Below are 24,047 nucleotides of genomic sequence, written 5' to 3'. Positions count from 1 at the left end.
GACTTCTTCGCCTTCTCTCGTCGCTGAATCTTCGTCCAGCCGGCTACCTAGAGACACCCTTATCGGCGTGCTCCAGCATGGAAGAGTAGAACAAGGCCAGCCTCATTATGCGAAGACTGACGAAGTCCTCTCGTCTCGAGAGTCTCGTATTGTCTCAGAACGCCCGTTCTACGAAAATATCCATCTTGTGTACCTTGGCCAAGCACACAAGGCACGACTGCGTGCCGTAAACCTGCGTTTTACCTGGCGGACAAGCTCTCTCAGCCATCTGAAAGAAACTAAGAGTAGCACTGTAGGATAGTAAAAATTCTGCAGGAAGAATTGCGCGAGCACCCGTTTTCTCAGGATTATCACGTTTAAAATTTTTTCGACTACCACCGGGTTTTCAGTCATGTCCTTCTCTTCACGTCGTTCAGAAAATTCTAGTTTAAAATTCTTGAAAAACTTGAGTTATTAAAGTAGGAAACTCGAATTACAGTAGGAATTTTATTTTATGAAGAATTTATTACGCATATAAGAGGAACGTATATCTTTCGGTGAATTTTTTCTTCTATACTGCTTCCTATTAGTCTTGAATTGTGTGTATCATTTTTCATTCTAGCTGTACCAACATCTTTCTCGCGTATCTTTTAAAATAACGTCATGTTTCTTTCATCGAAGGAACAATTGAATGTATCAATAAAATATCCGAGTGATTATCAACTAGTTTTCGAACAATCGCCATTCTTTTAGAAACATTATAGAAACATCTGAGATACAAGAATCTCATGAAAAGAATTACTAGAATTTCACATAGCTGATATATATGTAATAAAATTCGTCCTAAATACTTCTTGTAATATCATCATCGTCATTAAAATATAATGTTATCTTTACACTTCAAATTTCCATATTCTCAACATCTGTCAGCCATTTTATCTTACGATTTCCTCTCTAGCGTATCCATCTTGCAGAAGCCGAACGATGAATATCAAGCAAAAACTTTACAAATGTTGCGCTTTTACGCAGCCGGCGAATAACAAGGAAGAACGAGATATCTTTCCGTTCGATTTTACACGTGTTACCACGAAACAGACGGGACAAAGGGACAAAGAAAAGCAGCGGAAAGGTAGACGATAGTTTTATGGACACGTTGCGAAGACAGGTCGAGGAGACGATCTCATATCGAGGGATCCTCGAGGATGTCGTCGATGGCAAATTGCTGTACCGTGTCGATATAACATCCCTGCCCTCCCCTTTCTCCCTCTCCTCTGGCTTTAGCTGTTGGTATAGTCACGGAAACCTTGTACGTTTTCGTTAGAACAGTTACCATTGCCGCAGATGTTGCGTGAAACGACATCCAACTCGCGGCTTCATCCGCGTATTTGCATGTGTGAATTTCGCCTGAAATCGTCATCCCGCTGAATATTTCAAGGTGTAACAACCTGTACGTTTCGTGGCGTAAAAGTCCGCCGTAAACTAATACCAAGTTACGTCATACATTTTACGGTGTAACGGTGTCAGGTAGACGGGTCACAAAAGTGAAACGAACAAGCCACACGCTGTAATTTATCCGTATATATCAGAGTCACGATGCTGGAAACATGACGTGCAGCACTCGAGAAAACGGAATGATTATTGCTTTCATAAATTGCGATGTTGTTTACGTAATTGCTACACGTTGCAAAAATTGATCGTGATGATGAAAAATCTGTGGCTGAAACAAATTCTACGAATTTCTTTCGACACTCTTGCACACAGTAATCTAGCGACTAATAATATTCGTGGATTGACATGCTACAAGTTGCAGATTATTAAGCTATTTTCTACAATTTTAATATTTTACGACAAACAGGATAGTTAGATACATAGTTTTCTAATTTCTCTAATTTTATTGTCAAACTTGTTACCGTACTACTAGAGAATTTATTAACGCAAACAACTCGTAAAGTTTCATTAATAATACTTTTCAATTTTTCACGAAACCGTGCTGATCTTCAGATTACAAAGTTGATCGTTTCGTGCTGATTAAAAAATATCGTAACAACGTGTAGCGAGATATTTTTAAAATTCGATATTTAGATAGAGATAAATCATATTCAATTAAACATGAAATATTATAAAATCTACTATTAATGAATATGCGTCAAATGAAACAATATGAAAATATCAAATATGGATTTAAATATCGTCATGTGCCGACTCACATGTATAATGAATTTATAAAAGTTCGCTTTATAAATTGTACGTATCGCGTATATCATTCAACGATTATTATTTCTGATAGTAATCCTCGATTAAGTTTCAGCTCGTGCTGCATCATGTGAACATACACTGACAGTATAATTGTTAGAGAAGCGTTTAATCGTAAAACGACGTATGACAATTTCGTGATCTATCTATTCGTTGTTTCCATTCGGCATTTGTGCCCAATTATGTATATGAATGATAAATTGTTGATGATTATTTGTCCTCGTAGAAAATTTACAAAATAAATAACTATGGATTAAACAGTTATATCAATGGAAGAATGTTGTAAAATACATATTACTCGCACCCTAATACTAGATAGCAGTAACGCAAGTAGGTTAAATAGTTTCGTCTACCTCGTTACCATTTTTATCTTTAATCGCGTCTTGGGTAATGTTTTAACAGCATCATTCAGGTTACAAATCTCTGGTACCCAATCGAACCGTTAGGAGGAAAGAATAATAGCTGTTTCTCAATGGGTCTGTCAAAGCTATTTTCGCGATTGTGAATGAGATCACAGAGTTCTCTTTGCTAACTTAATCGATAAAGTTGGATAAATATGGAAAAGGAGAGATTGCATTGAAAGAAGATACAGAATTTCGACATTCACATTATTTGCCAACAATTAATTTGTAATAATGAAATTGTAGATGCGAATGCTCTTTCTGCGTACTTAACTATATGCTACTTTCGTTCAATAACATCGGGATTTCAATAACAGTTTGAGTAACCAACTACATATTTCTCTACACGCGGAAATTCGGTTGTTTTATTTCTTCTTATACTAATATTATTATTCACGATACGACATAAATGTCAAGAAATGCTGAAAATCTGCACGCGTAACACTTGCCAATTAAAACGTAATTCGATATTACGCAAACGTTGATCGAACAATACGCGCTTCTTTCATTACTCTGTATCTCATCCTATTCGATTAACTCGTAATTCCAAAGCAACCTACATAGTATCAACCTCGAACCTCATCAGATTTCAACAGAAACAATACGTACCACGGTTGGAGTATCAAAATACTTTCCATAGAACACAACCTACCACTCGAACGTATCGAACATTTTCGAGCTAGCGAAATTCAAAGCCTGCAATATTTCCCAAATGAACTCTATACGGTGAATATAGATACACATAGCTCTCTCTCTATGCTTCTGCCACTGCTTCTTACGTATTCCATCCTACGTACGTCTCTTAGCGCGCGAACCTCTCGTGGAGGCTCGTCGCACACGGAGGTGTACACGTTTTTCAAACATTTTTCTAACACCCCGGCTCATCTAGGCGAGCGTGCGCGATAAAGGTTTCACGATGGCGTCATTATGGCGCGCGACGGGACTAAAGCGGCAGACACATCGTTTCTACGTGGCGTGGCTAGGAAGTTTTCGCGTCGCCGACGACGCGTCCGTCCGTCCGGCACGTCGACGTTTTCGGTGCTGGCTGTCACAACTGTCGAGAACGAAATAAGAGGATTCTCTCGTCCACTTTTTCTCCACGAGAAAATACACCCATTTACCTTCCACTGGTGTTTTTACATGCACACGCACATTGCAACGCGCACAGACACCGCAATGGTGTAATTAGCGACTAAAACTTTTCCGCGGCAAGTTCTTCCATCACGGATGGTTGGCCGTATTTTACGGCCGAACTAACCCAAATTTCTATCCTCGGCGTCGCTCGATTTATCGAGCTCGATTCGTGTCACCCGATTTATCCAGCTCGATTCGCCTCACCCCTTGCCTCGTTCGTCCCTTTGCAATTGGCTCCTGCCTCCACAGCTTCTTTCATCGTTTCTTCGTTCCCAGTTCCTCTTCTCATTTCTCCTTCTTATTCACCACCGTTGCTTCTTTTTTTTATTTTTTCGAACAGGCTATCTGTTTCGATTTCCTTTCGTTTGCGTGTCGTCGTCAGATATCTTGTTTGCAGCACTTGTTGCCTTTCGGTGAACGCAAGAAAGAGAGAACAGCAAAATTTCTCTAAGTTCGAGCAGCTTAATACGGGGATAGCTTAATACGCTTAATTAATGTTGATAATCCTGCTGTCTCCGGGTCGTTTCCCATCCGCGCTCCCCTTCCGTTAAAAAGTTTCCTAATTTTTAAGAAAATATAAAAAAGTCGAGGAAACGAGTTTGGATAAAGGTTTGTTCCTTTTTTGAAATTACAAGGCGCTCGTAAAGATTCTGAAGTATGTTAAACTTTGCGTTAATTGCAAAGAACATAATTGAATTTTAAGTTTTGTATGTGCTTTTTTGCGATCGAATCTTGATTAGTTTGTCATTCGATCTTACATGCGTCGAGCGTGGTTTAAGGAAATCATTAAAATGTATGTAATTAAAATCAGCTTTCGCTCGTTCCTTTTGTTCTTTTTAATTTCGCAAGAAGCGTACAGCGATCTACGCGAAATTTCTTACCGGCGTATAAAGCGGTGCAGTAATTCTTTTCGTGACAAATAATTCCAGTATTTTGAACGACAAAAAGTGGGCGTCGTGCGAGGTTTATTTATTATTTCGAGCGCAACGCTTTGGAGTCGAAACAATTTTTGTTACACGAATAAAGCAAATTCCAAAACACTGTGCAACAACGCGTAAATCCGATATACGTTCTACGGATTACATTTTGGGAATGTTTGTTCCATAAAAAAAATTATATATTACTTTGACAACTTTTTTCATATTTCATAAAATTGTGCATTTTAGGTGAAGGATAAGATAGTAGCAAAAAGAACCTCTTAAAATTCAGAATGGAATTTGACAATTTAAATTCGCGAAAATAGTTGTAAATATTGCATTAACTTCACGTTGGGGTGACGCCCACCTTGTGAAACAAATTGTTCTTCTTTTTCATTAATTCTTAGTAGTAGAAACGCACTTTCTGACAACAAAGCTTGATCAACATTGAAAACTAAAATAAATAAATAAAATAAATAATTATATTTACGTAACACGAAAGGTGGAAGATTTAATAGTTTATCACGAATTTCTTCCGACTTCTCTTTAAATATAGCACGTGTAATTCTGAATTATAAACGCACGTTAGATCCGTTGAAAATTTTATTTTTCATCACGAGAAAAAAGTTATAATTCTTTACCATTCATTTACGACTGTTGTCCATAACTCCTCGTCCATAATAATATGAAATCCTTTGCACGTCTAATCTTAGCAAGCAACGGTATCAGATATCTTTTCATCTCGCCTTAAGCGTAGTACCACGACGCGCTATCTCGCGAGAAGAAAAAAGAAAAAAAAAATATTGGAGCGACTTTGAAATTCCCTGCACGACTCCGCCTCCACGATGCATGCAGCGGTGGTAACTACCAGCGCATAACCTCCGCCGGTGCACCATCTTTTTACATCGTTAATAATACATGCGCTTATTTAAGATTCGCAGGGTTATTGTCCCGCGTTCCTGTATCAGTTTTCAGCCGGAGGAAAGAGTGAAAAAGAACAGAAGAAGAGAAAGCGAGACGAAGGCAGGGAGTCAAGGGAAAACTGGAGGTTTGAAAAAGATAGGACGGTTGTACAGCTTACCACGATGGATCGATGTAAACCGTACAATCCTCGTCGTGATGACGTATAAATCGTGGTGGCTGCATAATATATCTGCAGAGATCACCAATAATTTCTGTCGCGCATGAGCGCACCGGAAATGAGAAATGCTCGCGTTAATAATTCACAGTGTGGTGAACACGTTTCACCGACGGGGTAAACTACCACTGGCTTGCATCGGGCCCTGTAATTTTAATTCGCTCACGGCCAAGAAGGAAACCTCTAAGAAAGAATGCGCGATCGATTCGACGAACGAATGAAAGTTTTGGATTGGCGAAGGCGTGCCAATGGGGGAAGAAAACGAAAGGAGAGATCCATGGAAGTGAGAATCATGTGTAACGTTCATAATACTCAGAAACTCCAATAACGCGAGTACACGATTACCGATGTCGGGTGTTATCTGGGGATTAGCACTGATAATAATAGGCATGGCTGGGCTATCGCGTTTCCCAAATGGACATCCTTCAGCGATGCAGGGGGAAGGGTGGAAGAGCTCTAATTATCGATTATTACGCATACGTAGCAGCGCGTGATTTCGCTGAGCCTTCACAGACACACCAGCTGAGAATCGACGATAATAGGAGGATTCGACGTGCCGCTCAAGGTTCGTGATAATTACCGCTCTATGTTGCTCGAACAAGCTAAATATTTAGCCGGATAATTATCGGGGCCACGGGTTTGTTTTCAATTATAATCGCGTTGATCAGGGATCTACGACGCCTCTTTGATGCCGGATTATCGAGCGTTCTCCGATGGACACGCGTGTTAGGGCAAATCTTTACGATTGTTCTGTGGATCGTCTTGCTCGTTTAGAAAGCTCGCTTAAAGTCTAAGTTAGTCGTTCAACATAGGCTAACGATCAACACTTTCTCAATTTATTACATCTTTGTTTCGGTTATTACGCCTTTCCACGTCCATTGTTGCGTCCAAATGATAATCTACGTTTAAACGTTATTATCTAATTAAAGGATAAACGTCCTCTATCTTTTCTGGCGATGCATTTTGCGCCTGTATCGTACGATTGGACGCAGCAAGCATAAATTCGAACAGTTATAACTTCGTAATCTGGTAGTTACTCGTAACAAGCCGAGGCGTGATGTTAATTGCATCGACTCGAAGAGAGCGCGTCGAAGTTCCGTCTGTTCGAAGTTCACTCGGAGATGTCGCGTAGAAACAGCAAGTTATTCGATCTCTCTCACGAGCAAGATCCAAATTCCGATATTCAACTCTTGCAATTACTTGGTACAGATGGCATCGGCCGGTTACAAGGCTTCGAAGGTGAATTCAGAGTCTGGTGAAGTTATGGCTGGAACGGTGGCGTCATAAATTTATTATCAAGTGCGTTGATAAATTCGTGAAACGTTGCTCCACCGTGATATCGTTCTATGCAAATGGATTTCCATTCACTATGTTTCAATTGTTAAAGTTGGCCAACACAGAAGTTGGATAACCTGTACGTCGATGTATGCAATGTGGTCATTTTGAACGTACTTTCTTAATCCAGATAACCAGTTCGTGGAGCTTAATTAGTTTTCGATATTAACAAACTTTAATCGATTATTATTAAACAACGAATGGCATTAAAACTTCTTATATCTTTTGAACGGGTTTAGTTCGAAAGAAACAAAACGATGCGAAACTGGGACAGAAAAACGCGAAGAACGTGGCGAAGATTGATAGAATTTTAATAGACTTTCGGATAGAGGTAAGAAGTTCCGATCAATTTGTGCCTTTCCAAGTATTTAAAATCGTAAGAACTTTTCAAACGATTAAATAGCGATATTTTCGAATGGAAGAGTCGAAATCGGCTTTACTCGAGTCGTCAAACTGTACACATTGAGTTTGTTTTCCACTTCGAAAGGAAACCGAGCAACAGACGCATCCTCCTCTCGCAACGTTGGTGTGAACGGCTTGCCGATCGTTGCTTTCACCTAATAACAATACTATAGCTTTCTGAACATGTTGGACTTGTTTTCTGAGTTCTTGAATGATTATTTTGCTAATGGACCGTTATCCAAGGAAGTCGACAACCAAATACGTTAATCAGATTAATTCTGTCGAGATATTTATATATTTTATCGAGGTTTATATATTGTTTTGATAATTTTCCTATCGCTTCATACATCAGACGTATACCTATACGTGGCACGAAACAATATCATCGGTTTGCTAGATAATACATAGTGATATTATACATCTTAAAAGTCGTCGATTCCGACATATCCGTAAAGATCGACTTCACGCGCAAATTATTCACCAGATGTGTGTAACAATTATTCAAAGGATTATATTACTTAACAGAAGTCATAAAAATTATTTTACCTGTCTTTTTACAGAAAGAAATGCATGTAAATACTTTATTAAAAAGTACTCGAAACTCAGTGGATATCGGCTAAATTGTTAAAGAAACAAATTGTTTCATCGATACATGGTTGAATGATTGACAATTTTCCGTTTGAACCTTTCAAGTCGATTTTTCGGATTTACTTTCCTTAGATGTGTCTCCCGTCTAATAAACTATCGATATTTCGAAAAATGATTCGTTTAGCGATGCTACAAAATAAATCAATTTTTCATAACGCCATTACTCTTCTCCATAAATGCATAAAGATTCGTAATCTACCTATACATCTATCATTTCGCCCTTTCTCCTAGCGATACCGTTAGACCTTGAATATTAAATTGCCGTGAAAGCAACCACACGTCATGATAAAGATACATACAGCCTTACTAAGCTACGCTTAAATGTCGCAACCACCGATCGAAAAAAGACCAACGCCAGTACTGTGCATTATAACGTCGTCGTTGGTGCCGATGCGTATCTTTTGTGGACCTGGTGGCATGTGCTTTGACATAATCGTGTTATCTTGCTAGGTGCACGCGCGCGCCATGTACACGTATAATTTATTTCGCGACCACGCAGAATGTCGTTATTCCAGCGCCAGTGTTTTCACTGTGATACCGTGCCAGTCAAGTGATAACCAGAGATACGCATTTTAATAAAAGCTGCTAAAGTTTATGGGATTTTATAAAACAGACCGCGCAGTTTCGGTATCTGCTTGAAGGATATTTGATTCGTAATATAAATATCGAAACAATTCGCGACGAGTATATTTTTACGAATAATAACAAACGTTTGAAAGAAAAATTTATATATTTAATGGCTTTTTAAATAAACTACGAATATGTCATTTTATGGCGGAGATATCGTTTCATTAATAAAGTACGATAAAATTTCTTAAAAATCGATCGACGTCAGAAAATTCCTCAAGTTCGTGTAAACAAGTTACACGACCACCAAAAGCAATTTACATCGAACGATTGAAGTAGTTGTGAAGTTTCGTCGAGTGACTTTTTCTTTCTGAACATCATCTTCTTAGAGGCCGCTCAGAGGCGACAATACGACGAGTTTCCAAGTATAACAGCGAATAATCCCGGGCGCTGCATCAGCATTAAAAATAACAATGCAACTATTCTTAAAAGGAAGAGAAGCCATTACAGGTAGATTGAAAAATATCGCGTCTCATTACGAATCTCTATAAAGCCGCGATTGTCTTTTCGATGCCGAGCAGAGAAGCTAATATTCTCAAACAGTTACGAACACGTGATTCGATGAATTGCAATGCAGAAAATTCACGAACGACGATTATCGAATCACAATAAAGCGAACTATGTTCATATTCTCGAGTTCCCGAAAATCCCATTTTCCGTCGAATCGATGGCGCTGTCGATTTTGAGAAACGGGGACACACGAACCAGCAGAGATTGAAATATTTCGCGACACAGTCACGTGACTTCGTATAGGATACAGCGTATGAGTGGCATGATCTCGCAGAATCTAGTAGCTGCGTCAAAATTAAATGCGTTGCTATAAGAGAAAATAGTTTACCGGTTGTTCTTTATATCCTACTATAAAATTTATCAAACAAGGCTTTAGTAAAAATTAATATCGATATAAAAGTTTGCCGTATTCAATAAAGATTCTATCAGACTTTACAGTAGAATTCTATTTTGTCGCAAAGATAAATATTAATTTTGATATCTTACTGTAAAGTTTGTCGTATAATACAAATATAATAATATTCAGTACCCGTATAAAATTTCACTGTATTACGTACAGTACGTGTTTACAATCGCTTAAAAATTTATAATAATATTCGTCTCACGAAATATAATTTATTTTTCGGATAACATGAAATTCGAAATCTGAGATGCACATCGCGTATAGAATATCGCGTGAAAATTGAACGCACGCACAAAACTAGCAATTCTTATTTATTTAAACAAATTTCTACATAGAATAAGTTCCGTCTTTTAAACTATCTTCGGAAAAATACGAATTTATATAAACATCCGCGGTCTGATATTCGATCGATTCGATAATCTTGAAAGAAAAGTTTCATTTCGATTCTAACTTTAACTATTAATAACGACCTATTAATACAATTTCAACTCTAACTTTCCCATTGGTTTCTTTTTTCGTACTATTTGATTGTGAATGACTGACATAGATACTGCGGAACTCCATTCGTGTAATGGAAATAATTGGACTCCATTAACGAAGAAAAACCCACATAAGCCACGATCGAACGTATCTCGAATACCAGTATAATTAGCGAGATGTGGAGCGTGTGATTAGTGATCAAGATTAAGAGCATCATTAACCAGCACACGTGTATTCAAAGTACGTGAATCGATAATGACGTCAATGATGTAAATATTGTCGTTTCGGATTCACAGAACCAAAGTCCTTTCGTATCGCGCGCAAACCTTTCAATTCGTCCGCTTCGTTTCACTTTAGTTCGCTTTTCTTCAAAATGTATAACAGGTATAAAGCGGATTTTACATTTTAATGTAATAATTTCAAAACTGTCGTCAGCTTTGCGTGGTGTGCAGCACTAATGAATACAAGATTGTATCTGCGCAAGTGATTAATCATTCAGGTGTCACGGTAAACTGTGCAAAAAAAGGAAGTATACTTGTAAAGTTACGAAACACTTAATACGTTTAGGAGAAATTTCCAAAGAAGTTTAAGCTACTTTCGGTAATCTTATCCGATATGTATGAACGCGAAACTTGTACGTGAGATTCTACGAGGCGTTATCGACATTGGCATTAATTCCGATAATGAAATAACGCCGAACAACTTGTCAAAGCATCGATAGACAAGTTGTCAACAAGACGGACGAGCGATTGTTACAAAATTCTTACAAAATTCCACTTCCATCGATAAATATGAAAAAATAAAGATAGTCTATACTCGACAGGCTGGTAAAAACTTCGTTTAATCACCTATCTGTTCCGTACGAAATTATATTTTTGGAACTGGTCATCGTTCGCACGATGTGCGAGGTGGGTTGATCAACATCTTCATTTTTTACATTTATTGGATAATTACGGCATTTTGGGTTTCGCACATTTTGTACATAGCAGTTTGTCCATTTTTCTAAATTATATTTAAGACAGATTATACCGTCTGTTAATAATTATCATAGATTTCAATTGATCGAAGAAAGACAAAGAAGCCTTGAAATAATAGATAAGACGTTTTAACTATAATAGATAAGAATTAGACAAGAATCACACATATGTGAACGTGCCTGAAAAGTTTCGTCTCAACTTTGCGTCGGTATTTTTATTGAAATTTTCATAAGGAGTCTGTTGGTGATACGCGACAGATTCAATCAAAGCTCGCGTTTCAGCAATCTCGTCGAATGAATCGACGAGAGGAGAAGCCACATAAGCCGTTTCAGAAAGCAGACGGCAATGTAGCCCGACACGCGTTATTACTCTTTAATCGGCAGCTTGATCGCGAGAACATCGCGAACGCGTACTAAAAAGGGGTAGCGTGTAGAAACGGTAATCGGTCCTCGCCTCTTACGACCTCTTCGCCGACCCATCGAAATCGACCATCGAGAACGAAACGGTGTTTCTCGTGTCTTTCGTTCGTGTAAGCATGCAGGAAGTTCCACTTCCTTTCCCGGGTTCACCCTCCCCTTCCCTTCGAACGAGAGCGAAAAGAAGAAATCACGCGACGTAACGCGACTTGACCAACGGTCACACCGATTTCGTTGGACTCGTAGCTAGTTGCAGGCGATAAAAATGAACGTGGAAGCATGGAAAATTACGACCGCCAGTTCGTGGAACTATGGTGCTGCTTCCTTTATGTTGGTAGTCCCATTTTACTCTTTTTCCCCGCGGCTTTTTTCGTGAATGTACGACACGCTCGTTAAAGATGCGCATATTCTGTGCGAGTTACTTGAAGCGTTGCGGCGGATTTACATGACTGTTGATATAGTAATTATTCATTGGTTCCAGACTGACTGATCGATTCTTGAGATCGCTCGCGTGACAGGGACGGCCTGTGTACATACATTTTAGTTTCTGTGCAGGGTTGTAGGAGCTAGACACGATAAAAGACAACTTCGTGTAGCATCGAGTTACCGTGCAGGCAAGTATACAGACATTGTTTGGAGTGGCTCGTAGAACAAAGGATAATGGGGAAGTTTATCGTCTGTAAATTAAAAAAAAAGAATCTTTTTCTAGTGTATAGAATAGATAAAGCGGAGGATTATTACGGAAGATCGAACTATTATTTTATTGCTAATCCTTTTAGTTAGTTTTAGTTGAACTGTTATTTTATTATTAAAACCTGGGCCTAAGCCCGTCATCGCCTGCTGATCTTAAAACTAAAGAGAAAACTATCGGCGGTCAGTTCTCGTCACCGATAGCTCTGTTCCCTTAAACTACCTACAATGTAACACTTATCCTGACTCGTACAACAACACTCAGGGCTGCTGTAAGGCAGGTTCAGCGCGTTCGCCGGAACCCAGCCCCACGTTTTGAGAGGCCTCACGGTCTACGAAAATTATCTGCGATCATCGATAAGCCAAGAGAGATACTCATCTCTGGCTATTCTGTCAATAGCAAGTGAAGTAGCAAATTCAATCGATTTTGACGATGTTATCAAATATTTGGCGTCGAAAAAAGCGAGAAAAATTATTTAATATTATTATTGGATCGTATTATTATTTAATATTCGTCTTATAAAAAGTATATAATATGTAATAGCATTTGTAAATAAATAATTCCTCCTTGTAAAATCTTAGTATAGGATTTGAATGTGTATTCAGGCCCCGCAAAATTTTTTAACCCGCCCCCACAAAATGTCACGCCGGCCTTGACAACACTACACTATTTACGTAGAGAAAATCGAGGGTAACGCGCAGAAGCTTTCCTTTGTGATGTTTATTCACGGCTACATCGATTATTTTTCATGTATCGTATTCGCTTGCAATATAGAAGAATAGAAGATAACGGAGCAATCTGCTTTTAAAATTCATGAACTTATCACGAATAGATCGTTATGCAGAAATATGTTAAATATTATCAGAAAAATTGGCGTGTTACGAGAGTTTCATAAAGGTTTACTGGTATATCGACTTTATGCTTGCTAGTTATTAAGTTGTTAAAAATTAAGACACTTTTACTTAAATAAGCTGTTTGAGCAAAAAAGAGCTGCGAAGTTTCAGGGTGTGCACCGTTTGTTCAAATAAGCAAAAAAGTTTTAACGATCGCATGTCGTAAAATCAGTGCTTGCTAAAGAGAAGAGTTCTTTATATATTCCTCAATTTTTAAAGCAGAAAATTCTACCATTCCACAGTGAAATGCCAACACCCTACGTTTTCGTTTCTCGGCTACCCTTTTCTTAAATGGAGTTACATTAACGTTATAAATTCTACAATTAATTAGTCCACGATAAATAAGCCACGTTTCGCACAATTTGTTAACTAGATTTGTCCGCGCCGACCGAAGAACATACGACGATAATTACACTGCAGATATTTATTCGGATTCGTGTTTATTGGCAACAGAGATTAAATATAATAACGAGCACCACCATTTTCCATACGACGTATATTCTGGAAATTGTCGTATTCATTTTCAAACTTCCCATAAATATACAAAACTGATATTCGCGGTCTAACGATAATGAACATTTCGAAAGTATCTTTTTTTTTTTCGCAATTAAAGTCATCTTGAGTTTCGTGAAATCTATAATTTTCTCCGTTACATCGCAAAGAACACATTTCGTTCGCACGATACCAAGTTTGCGCTGGTAGAGACGAGTGGAAAGTTTGACAAATAAGTTAAACAACTTGACAAAGTAACACGTATAGGAATACTTACTTATTTATTCTAATTTCTAACACGTACGAACAAAATAAACGACAAGACACAACTTGTCGTTTCAGCGAGTTTATCACCGCCGCTGAACGCGAAACAAAATTCGAACATTTACTGCGTGTAACTTAAGCAGCAACATTGATAGGCTTGGAAGCCTGGAATACGAGTCCATCGCGCCGAGTTACTAATTAATTATGTAAATAGCCGAGCAACATAATTAGCTGCTGAAACTCCTCTAATTATATTATCTATGTTGGCTGGTGTGCTCGATAATATCGTGCACTGGCTTCCGTACGCTATCAACGCCATAATGAATTGCGCCGTCTTATCGAGCACATACAAACGCGCATAGACACATTATGCTATATCGTCGATCATTTATTATATCGCCGCCCCTCCCCTGGCTGTGTGAATATTTTAGATTTGCCACCTTTTCGCGCAAAGCGATTCGTCGATGCGGCAGAACATCGCGGCCAATTAAAAAAGCGTTCTTTCCGTCGACGCTGGACCATCTCCTTTGTGCGGACAATTTCCGATCGATGTTTTACACAATTTCACCGAAACGTTCTAAACGAACACATTTGCAGTCATCGCCGTCGGCTATTATTATATCGTCACGTGTTTCGAATGTTCCGTTGCCGTCCTTTTCATCGCCGACTGTGCGTGGACACGCAGAAAAGCGAATAGAACATGGACGAATGTGCACGCGACTAAAGCGTATTTACGCGTAACGCGGGTCGCGATTATCGCGACTACGTAATGCCATGGTCGGCCAGATTAAATCGCCAACCATGGTAACGCTTAATGCTTTCTAATTCTTTTATTTATATCGCCTGACACGGCAGAAAATCTAAATCATGGGACTACTTATCGGCTTGTACATCTCACCCTACGAGTATGAGTAATAGTTCCGTCCTTAGACCGAGTAATTTATTGTTACAGCGGTGTATTATGTGACGGAAAAAGGAATAATAGAGTCCCGAAGAAAAGGAAAAGTTCCACGAATGAAAGTTCTTACGGGGTTTATGCTTTATAAGAGTCTAGATCCTGTACCTTTCTGGAGCTTATCCTTTGTATATTACGATCATCGATCTAGAACGTCATCGCGTTTTTTGAGTTTTCGCTCTTTAAGTTCGTACAGATGCGATCAGATTGGTCAGTGGGAAACTGCTATTAACAATTTTGTAAACCTGTCTCGATGTCGCGTATATGTAACGTTATACTTTGACAAGTTACCGATTATGTAATTAAACGACGGAATTATTTCTTCCACTTTCGGGAAAATTAATCTAAAACGTCGATGCACTGGAACGTTTTCTCGCGTCTCTATAAAACTAGAAATGTGTTTTTATTGGTAATAATTAATAAAAAGACAATCTTCGTCATCGGCTGAAAAATATCTCTCCCTGGAATATTCTCACGTGATCAATTCATGAAAACGTTATTGACATTACCGGTGGCTATCTTGATTTTTTCAACAAAAAGTTGCTAAAACAATTCGTTCGAACGAGTCAACTCTTCAATTAGAATCTACGATGAGATTCGAAAAGGATGAATTTCCATCTGTGATTATTCTTTCGAGCAATCGTTCCAACAATTTGTCGTTATAAAATATAAATCGATAAATGTAACGACGCGGTACATCATACAAGAACTCGCCCAATAACAAACATAAATAAAGCAATTTTTCCTCGCCAAGTCGCTTTCTAATTACGATTTAGTCGATGGAAAGAGATGCCGAAAAGCTGTTCAAATGCAAAGAGTTAACATGATGAAAGTTTCTGAGGATGCGCTTAGATCCTTAACGTTTGGAAGGAAATCGCTCGAGGGATCGGATAATAATTCCGAATCGCGAGGAGATGATAAGGCTCGGAAGCTCTTAATTTCTTCTAAAATCGCGCATACATGCACTACAAGTTTATTCGAAACATTCTCTGAAATATTTACCGATCCCTCGAGGCCACGAAATCTCATTTACTCTATCTTCGTTTATTTGCGCGAACGAAGAGGAATCGCGGATAAAGACACTACTCCGGTCCAAAGTAGCGCAGATTATACGACCACTGAAAAATTAGACATCTTCGGGTTAAGCGATACGACTGTTGGAATATAGAATGGAGGGGGAAAAAATTGGAAATTTCAACTGCAACTTCTGTGAATGCGATTTCATCCAACACGGGAAGCTGGACCGATCTATCGGGGATTAAATTCGCTGGCGAGCGTGTTTACCCGACGAGTATCGAAAATGGAATTGATGAACATTAATACAACTCTGTCTCGTCAGTCCCGATTCCATGAGAAAAGAAACACTGAAATTAAACGTTTGTCAATACGTATCCAATCCACCGATTGAAACACGCAGACGCAAAAAGCATTGGTACATCGACGTTTCACTCGTACGATCAGTCCGTTTATGGCTCAATTGTCTATCTGGTGTTTGAGTGTGATTCCAGAAATGTTTTGTTATTTCTTCGCGGAGGAATAAATATTCTATATACTTTTCTACGAAGATGCGGAATGTGGAATTTTGTAATAAATTATCGGATACGTTTGAAATTTTTGGAAACATTCGAGTATAACGAAGCAATTTTGCGAATAGATAAAAGATGGAAGGACACTTTACCATCTAAAGGTTTTGTCGCTCTCATGAATTATGCTTTCAAATTTTTTGTTACCTCGACTCTATTATTATAATCTCTGGTCTCGTCAAATTTCATACGTTTGTCAAAATTACACTTTTGTGCAGAAAAAATGGTTAAAATTAACTTTAAAGTGAAAATGAAAATTAATTAGAAATATTTTTAATATATTTCGAGAAATTACTCGGGGACTGGATATTCGCGTTTATTTGCCTCGTAATCATAAGCTATTGATTATTAGCGCTTCCTATTACCAGTTATGGTGTATCTGAAACCTAACCCGAGACTGTTCTAATTTGATTGTTTACCGATCTCGTTACTACTTCGACTCAACGTCTATACGAGCTCCATTATACTCCATTCGCATCGGTAACTAATGCTACCAAATTTGAGTTTGCAAATACGATAGCTATCTTCCGAATAAGTCATTGATTGGTAGTTTGCTTTGTTCGATATGCTAATAGACGAATCTTTTCGTAATTTATTATGATCTATATTTCTGAAAGGTATTATAGTTTCAGAAATTCTTAATTAGAGCTAACTTGCATTAAATAAAAATTAAAAATGATGTAGAATAATGTTTAGTCAAAGTATTGTTTTCTCTTCTGTTGATTTAAGTAACTTCTACATTTTAAGGATAGAAATTCTTGACGATACTTATTGTAATCAATTTTTTAAATTTATAATTTTCCAATTATTTTAAGAGGCATGTGTCTCGCATACTGTAATTATAATTCTGATATCTATATCTTTATGAATACATAAAAAGATGAAACTTACATAAAGATTTCCTTCATCGACCAGATATTATAACGAGCACTACACTTTTGCTAGGTTATGCGCTTTAAATTGCATCCAGTCTAATTAGTTTATTATGAAAGACACGTACATAATACGACAAATAATATAAAATACAGTGAAAGAAAAAAAGAAAATAAGACTATAGACAGTTGCCAATCATCCTAAAGTAAAACATAAAACGGACTGTCCCAAGTCCATTGCTCAGGCTTAAGACTTCGTAACCTCGCACAAGACATAAGGTCGTGCCTTAGACAAAATCAAAATCCTCGAACTCTATAACCTCATAGTTGGAGAACCTTTGCTGGCCAGTGAGTCTTCGTATTTCGTGATCTTGGAATTGTAAAAACCAGCTTGGACCATCGTGAGATCGTGAAAGACCAAAATCCGTGATACTGGTCTCGGAGGAATCATATCGCATGATCTCGACGTCGCGGCGCAGCGTCGCGGCGCGTCGTAAGATCAATGTCAGGCATTCATAGTAGATATCTAATTTTGCTATTTTTTCTTTTCACATGTATCGTATATACAATTGTGATACTATATGTTGTATGTTACATATTTTATACTATGTTGCCGATTTTAGGAATATTTAGAACCGACAGATACGTGTAAAAATTTCTACGTGACTTTAGCAGTGGAGTTTAAAACTGAACATTTCCTGCTATTCGTCTCTCAGTAAATGCAGATATACTTCGAATATACTATCCGGATGTGAATATTACGGGAGAAATATGGGTAAATCTCACGAGTGAGGAAATATGTAACGCGTATAAGGTATAGAATATAAAAGTAACGCCAATGTAAAATATATGACACGTGACTTTTGCGCTATATAGTCGACTATAATACTGGAACGATAACTATAAATACTAATATAAAAGACAAATGGTTTCGACAATATTAAAAAGCGCCACTTAAACGTAGTACGTACAACTATAGCTCCTATGAATATTTTAAACAGTGCGTCCTTCTAATAAAAGATCGCCCCCGTTTATTTGCTCTTGTTTTTCATCCAGTTTTGATCCGATATAATAAGATAATTATTAACTTTAACAGACTTTTTCCCCAAGAATTTTAACCGTGACGATATCTCACGAACGCATAAAGTAAACGTTCCCGTTTGAGAGGTTAAGCTGTCTGTTGCCAACGTAAATCCTTCACGATGAAACCCCAAAATATTCATTAAAAATGCAAGTCTCGTTAAGGCGGCCGTAGGTAGGAGGCATCCTTTATTCTCCTTGATGCGACATACGCGATGTCTGAACGAGCAAAATGGAATAGACGTACGCAAGGAACATGCGCGATAGCTAAACGATTTAAGCCATGCAAACAATCTAATAGCCTCATTACCCTGTCGTGACTTGTCGGGTAGTTTACTCGGTAAAAATGGTAGTAAAAAGAATAGAGCAATGTGCACACTCAGGAACTCACAAACAGGTCGTTTAAACTTTGTTTTTGAAAACTGGACGAACGTATTTGAACCGTTTCCACGAGAGGAGGGTAGCAAACAAATTAGTCATCCTGTTCGACGCTACTCGTGCAACTTCTGGAAAGCTGCAAGATCCACCGATCGTCCCCTGTTCACCGATCTTTGTGTATTTCGTCCATCTTCTTTCTTAACGATTCAAGGAATTCAGAGCAGTATATATTTTCAATCGACTGCAAGATACGGTTTAATGTCACTTCTCCTCGATTTTTTTAGTCTACAAGCTCCGAGGATATTTGTGATTTTTATAAGATCTTTGCCAAATTTGTTTACTGTACGAGACAATTTTCGGTTAATAGGATTTCGTATATTAGAAATTTCTGTAGAAACTGTAGAAACAAGGTATTCACGAGGGAAATTGCATAAAAATCTGCATCAAATTTTACTTCTCTCAAAAAATCTATGTCAAGGACTAAAGGATTTTAAATTTTCTACTTTGAAATTCAAAAATGAACTAGCTTCTGTTAGTTAGGTACAACGTGATCAATATCTAACAGAGAGAAATGGAACGTATAACTCCATCAGAATAAAGAACTAGTTTCAATTTTAATAGACGATGTTAAAAGATCGATAGTTGATGAAATGAAATCGAGATAGTTGTACAGGTGTTCAAGATTTACCGAACAATCATTCTAATGATGTACATTCAAACGTTCCAATCTCATCATTTCAGTACCGTTATCTTCATCTCGCTGTAAATGCTTGTTGCACAAACTGCACGCTATGGAAACCAACACCTGGATATTTGTTTTATAATGCAAGATTCGCGATAAACCGAGTTACGTCGCATGAAACGATTTTATTCGTAGACAGCTGTAAAATTCTTCATCATAGTACTAACAAAACTCGACTAGCTATCCGAGTTCATGAAATGAAATATGTACGTATAACATTAGTCATTCCTGGAATATTTGATCGTTTTCCCGTAATTTTTCGTCGTTAAATATATTATAGCAAGAAGAATTTCACGGTAAATCAAATGACGTAATTGAGTAAGAAAATTAGATTTCGCGATGTTTACGAGCTTAGTAGAAAGTATATCAGAATGCTCAGATTTGGAACTTTCAACAATTAAAACATGTACCTATGTTAAACTGAAATGTTTTCCTTAGACAGCTAAGACGTGTAATTAAGCTTGAACTTTCATATCGACCCGCGTTAATTTATTTAAAACAGCAGTTTTGTAGCGCTGTACAACCTGCTTTTAGACATTTTTTGATCAAATTTTTCAGTAATTTTATCATTGTAAACTGCTTTCTGCAAATTATATGTCGATCATCAGCGAAAGATTGTCAGTAACTTAATTAGTTTCTCTTTCGCATGAAATTGTAGAGGAAAATCCTTGTCAAGTCGAATTCGAATTAAATCAAAATTTAAGTTATTTTTATTCTGTCGATTTGAAACACAGAATCAGCTGTTTCGATACGAAGCTCTGTTCGTCAAAGCTCTTCATTTTATAAATATAATTTTTCCGTTATATCATAGTTAAATGTTAGTATAATTTCTACTTAATATCGTTTTATTCCTTCGTTTTCGACTTCTAATAAAAATATCACGATACCACAGAAGATTGAATTGCACCCATTAAGTGATTTTTCAGAATTATTTTAGGCCAATATTTTGCTTCACAGCGATCAATCGTGCCACCGAATTTTCAGTAGAACAAAATTATCTTCGAACGTTGGCAAATTATTTTTAACTTACAGACTTATGAATAAACGTAGACTAATCGAAAATTGAAACGAGAATTGCGGAATAAATCCAACACAACCCTTCATTGTTAGAATACAATTTCTCTTTGTAACTTCACACTTCTGTTATCTCAAAATGTTTTAATTAACTTGCAGTCGTAAGTTAAATGAATTTCTCGTGCAACATGAATACTGCAGAAACAGCTTGTAACTTCATACGTCTAATTGAATTTCGACGAAATCGGAGATATATCTTTTATCCTACAGGCGCGTCAATTAATTCGAAATATTCGTGATTTTCTTGATTTTTATATTTCAACGTAACGTTTCATAAAAATTACGACCAAAGTGTCCTGAAATTAGTTCAAATACCAGAAAACATTTTTCACGGAGCACCATCCGTGTCAGAATGTTACCTAATCGTCGCAGCTACCCGTGAACTTTTACATTGCCATCGGTCTGAATCGAGGTGAGAGGCATCCTAGCAACCAAAGAGCATATTAAATTTCGAGAAATTCGTTTGTAGCGACAAAAATTCCGTGTACCACGGCAGGGAGGCGAGAGTAAAACGGCGCTACAGTTGCTGAAGGAGGAATTCGTGATAAATCTTGCAGAGTGCAGCGACAGGTCCGTAGGTACACGAGATCTGGTTTCATTTTCCATTGTACGTGAAAGGCGCGCGAAAACGGCTTGCCTGGGACCAAACAGAGGCGGAGAGTAACGATTTGTATTCGTCAGAGAATACGGAGGCCACCGCGTGCTCCGTGGAATATTACTGTGCAAGGGACGACATCGCCTCCTGCAAACTTTGCCCTCGTTATCATTCATCATATTAATAAACCAAATTCTACCCTACGCGAGTGCTCTTCTTCGTCGGAATTCGCTAGGCAATTACTTGTGTCGCAAGAAGTAATCACCGTACGCTATCTCTTTACGTGGAGTAACTAAAGTTGCCACTAGAATTACCGACCGCGATAGAAGATCTGTATCAAGGAAATCAAATTGAAACACGATACAAGGGAAAAAAATAAAATGCCTAGTCTCTGCGAAATTCCGCTACGAGAAATATTCCAAGTCTTCTAATTTTATTTTCGTTCAAATTAAACGCTCGCTAATCAACTATTTAATACACGTACGTGAATTCCTGCCTGTTTCGCGCCGAGTTTGCCAGCTTGAAATATTTTCCAGCCTGTTATAAAATTTGTACACACTGTGTTCTCGTTATAACGAACGTGTAAGCGCTTTCCGTACGATGATTTTCAAAGTTACTTTCCGGCTATATGTATACGCACTTTTCGTACTCCCGTTGTTAAGCTCGAAATAAATTCAATTTTTTCACTTGACACGCGAACTAAACCGGTTACGCGAGTAGTCTAAATTTGAACAAAGGAAGTCTCTTTTCGTTTTTATATAAAATTAATTTATAGTACCTGGAACTTTGCTATAGTACCGAGTTAGAGAAAAAAGTCCGCACATAAGTATCAAACGTCTGGCGAATATTTATCGCGAAGGCACCGTAACCGACGATGTCTCTCTGCTCTTTTTTTTTCAACCCCACAACTTATGGGACAACCTGTAGATCGACGTATTTTCTGGTAAACTGGATCTCCGACTGTTGCCTGATCGCAACTCTCTCGCGGGGAAAGTAGGAGAAAGATGCGAAAGTGGATGAATAAGATCGAAAGCCCTCGGGGTGGCAGCGAGGGTAACTTATCGCTGACTGGAATAAAGGTGGGTGTAAAAGTGCCTTTCGATCAATTCCACCCAACATCAAAGAAATGAAGACACCTCTTCTCTCGAGGGGGAGACACGCTATAGCGAGAGAGTAACGTCAATTTCAGCAAACGTAACCGAGATGAAACTGCGATAAATAAAATCGGAGGTAAACGTTTTCCGAGGGAATGAAGGGGAAAAAAAAAAGAAAGGGAAAGGAAAATAATGGTAGAAAGAAAAAACGTTAGATCGTAACGTTGTTGCGAACTAGAAGAAAAATTAATAATCGATCGAGGATGTTCTTTATTATTCGACAAAGTTCTTTTATTAGTTAATTAGGGGATACTTTATAAATTTCGAAAGTAGCCTCGCAGGAAGTTTAAACGCAACGAATTCTCGATAACTCGCGGCGGAGGAGCTATTCATTTACCCCGGAAACTATCGTAAACTTATTAAAAGTTCTCGAACCGCTGTATAATCGTTTACATATTAATTCTACGTTAATCTACTTACATAAATTGTACCAGATGTCCCGCACGCTTGTAAAACGATACACTTTTTGAGCCTGTTTGTCGCATCCTGTGTCGTTATCCAGCTTATAATTTTCAAGCAAGTAACTCGTACATACGCGGAAACAGCTTCTGTCCTGCTATACGCCTGCTATATTGTGTAACGCTCTTCCAGTAAGAAGGAAAGTCTCGGTAAATTTTTACGCAACCATTTCGCTTTTGTAGGTTTTATATAAATTTTACGATTTCTACTTTAAAGTTAGGAATATATGTGTACTACTACATGTGTGTTACTTACCAGCGTGCAAAGTGGTATTACTATTATTACTGTTGTTATTATTATTATTATTATTGTTATTATTATTATTATTATTAGCAGTAGTAGTAGTAGTAACAGTTATCAAAAAAGTTATTACATTTTTATTATATAGGAACTAATGAAATTGTTATTATTCGTTTAATAAGTTTGTACGGTAACGTTAGTTGTATAAATTGTTATATAATTGTATTTGTAATAAAAGTAATTGTTGTTATGTTTTACTAGATATTGAAAATTATTTGTATTATTCTATTACTACTACTACTACCACTACTATACTATACTACTGTAATAAATTAACAAAGACATACTAAAAACAGTAATATTTATTTTATATAAAAATATCGTATCTCAGTCAATTATATTCGTTGAAAATGAATTGCTCGATCTTGCAGGTAATTTCAGGATAACCCAATAATTTACTGCATTTCTTGCATTGAAAAAGAAGCTTTGCGCTTTTTACCGCCATTATAAAGTCGTTATAAAATCATTATAAACTCATCATAACAATACAAGTTTCGAAAACGTAACCTTTTTTTATTCGAAACATGCCATCTTATGCCATCGAAATTAACAATATATTCAGGTTAATTCGTCCCATTTGTTGCTTTCATGCTGCTCTAATAATATTAATCTTTCACAATCAAATCTGATCAAAGGTGAAAGTACTTTGGAATTTCACTTTACAGACAGTAATATTGAACTACATACTTACAAATACGTATACTTGTCACACGTAAATTAACATTCATAATGTTCGAAGTGTAATTTTACAATTTAATAGATATCAATAATTAGGACAACCAACTACTAATGTGTAATCAAATATATTATATACATACATTATGATTCAAATGATATAACGAAAAGAAATAGCTACTTAGAAATAATTATAAAAGTAAAGAATCTAAAATCTGTC

The 24,047-nt window shown here is 37.4% G+C and overlaps 1 protein-coding gene and 1 long non-coding RNA gene across 4 annotated transcripts in view; one reads left to right on the top strand and one right to left on the bottom strand.

Annotated features, from left to right (window-relative positions):
• Nucleotides 1-24,047, top strand: part of LOC125385332 — a 114,282-nt gene that overhangs the window by 5,390 nt on the left and 84,845 nt on the right. The window lies entirely within an intron of this gene.
• LOC100651353 (protein O-mannosyl-transferase TMTC1) overlaps nucleotides 1-24,047 on the bottom strand; it is a 269,329-nt gene that overhangs the window by 174,192 nt on the left and 71,090 nt on the right. The window lies entirely within an intron of this gene.

This window comes from Bombus terrestris, chromosome 6, assembly GCF_910591885.1.
Source record: "Bombus terrestris chromosome 6, iyBomTerr1.2, whole genome shotgun sequence".
Taxonomy (NCBI): domain Eukaryota; kingdom Metazoa; phylum Arthropoda; class Insecta; order Hymenoptera; family Apidae; genus Bombus; species Bombus terrestris.
The sequence above is the reverse complement of the archived record's forward strand: the minus strand, read 5'-3'. Positions and strand labels throughout refer to the sequence as shown.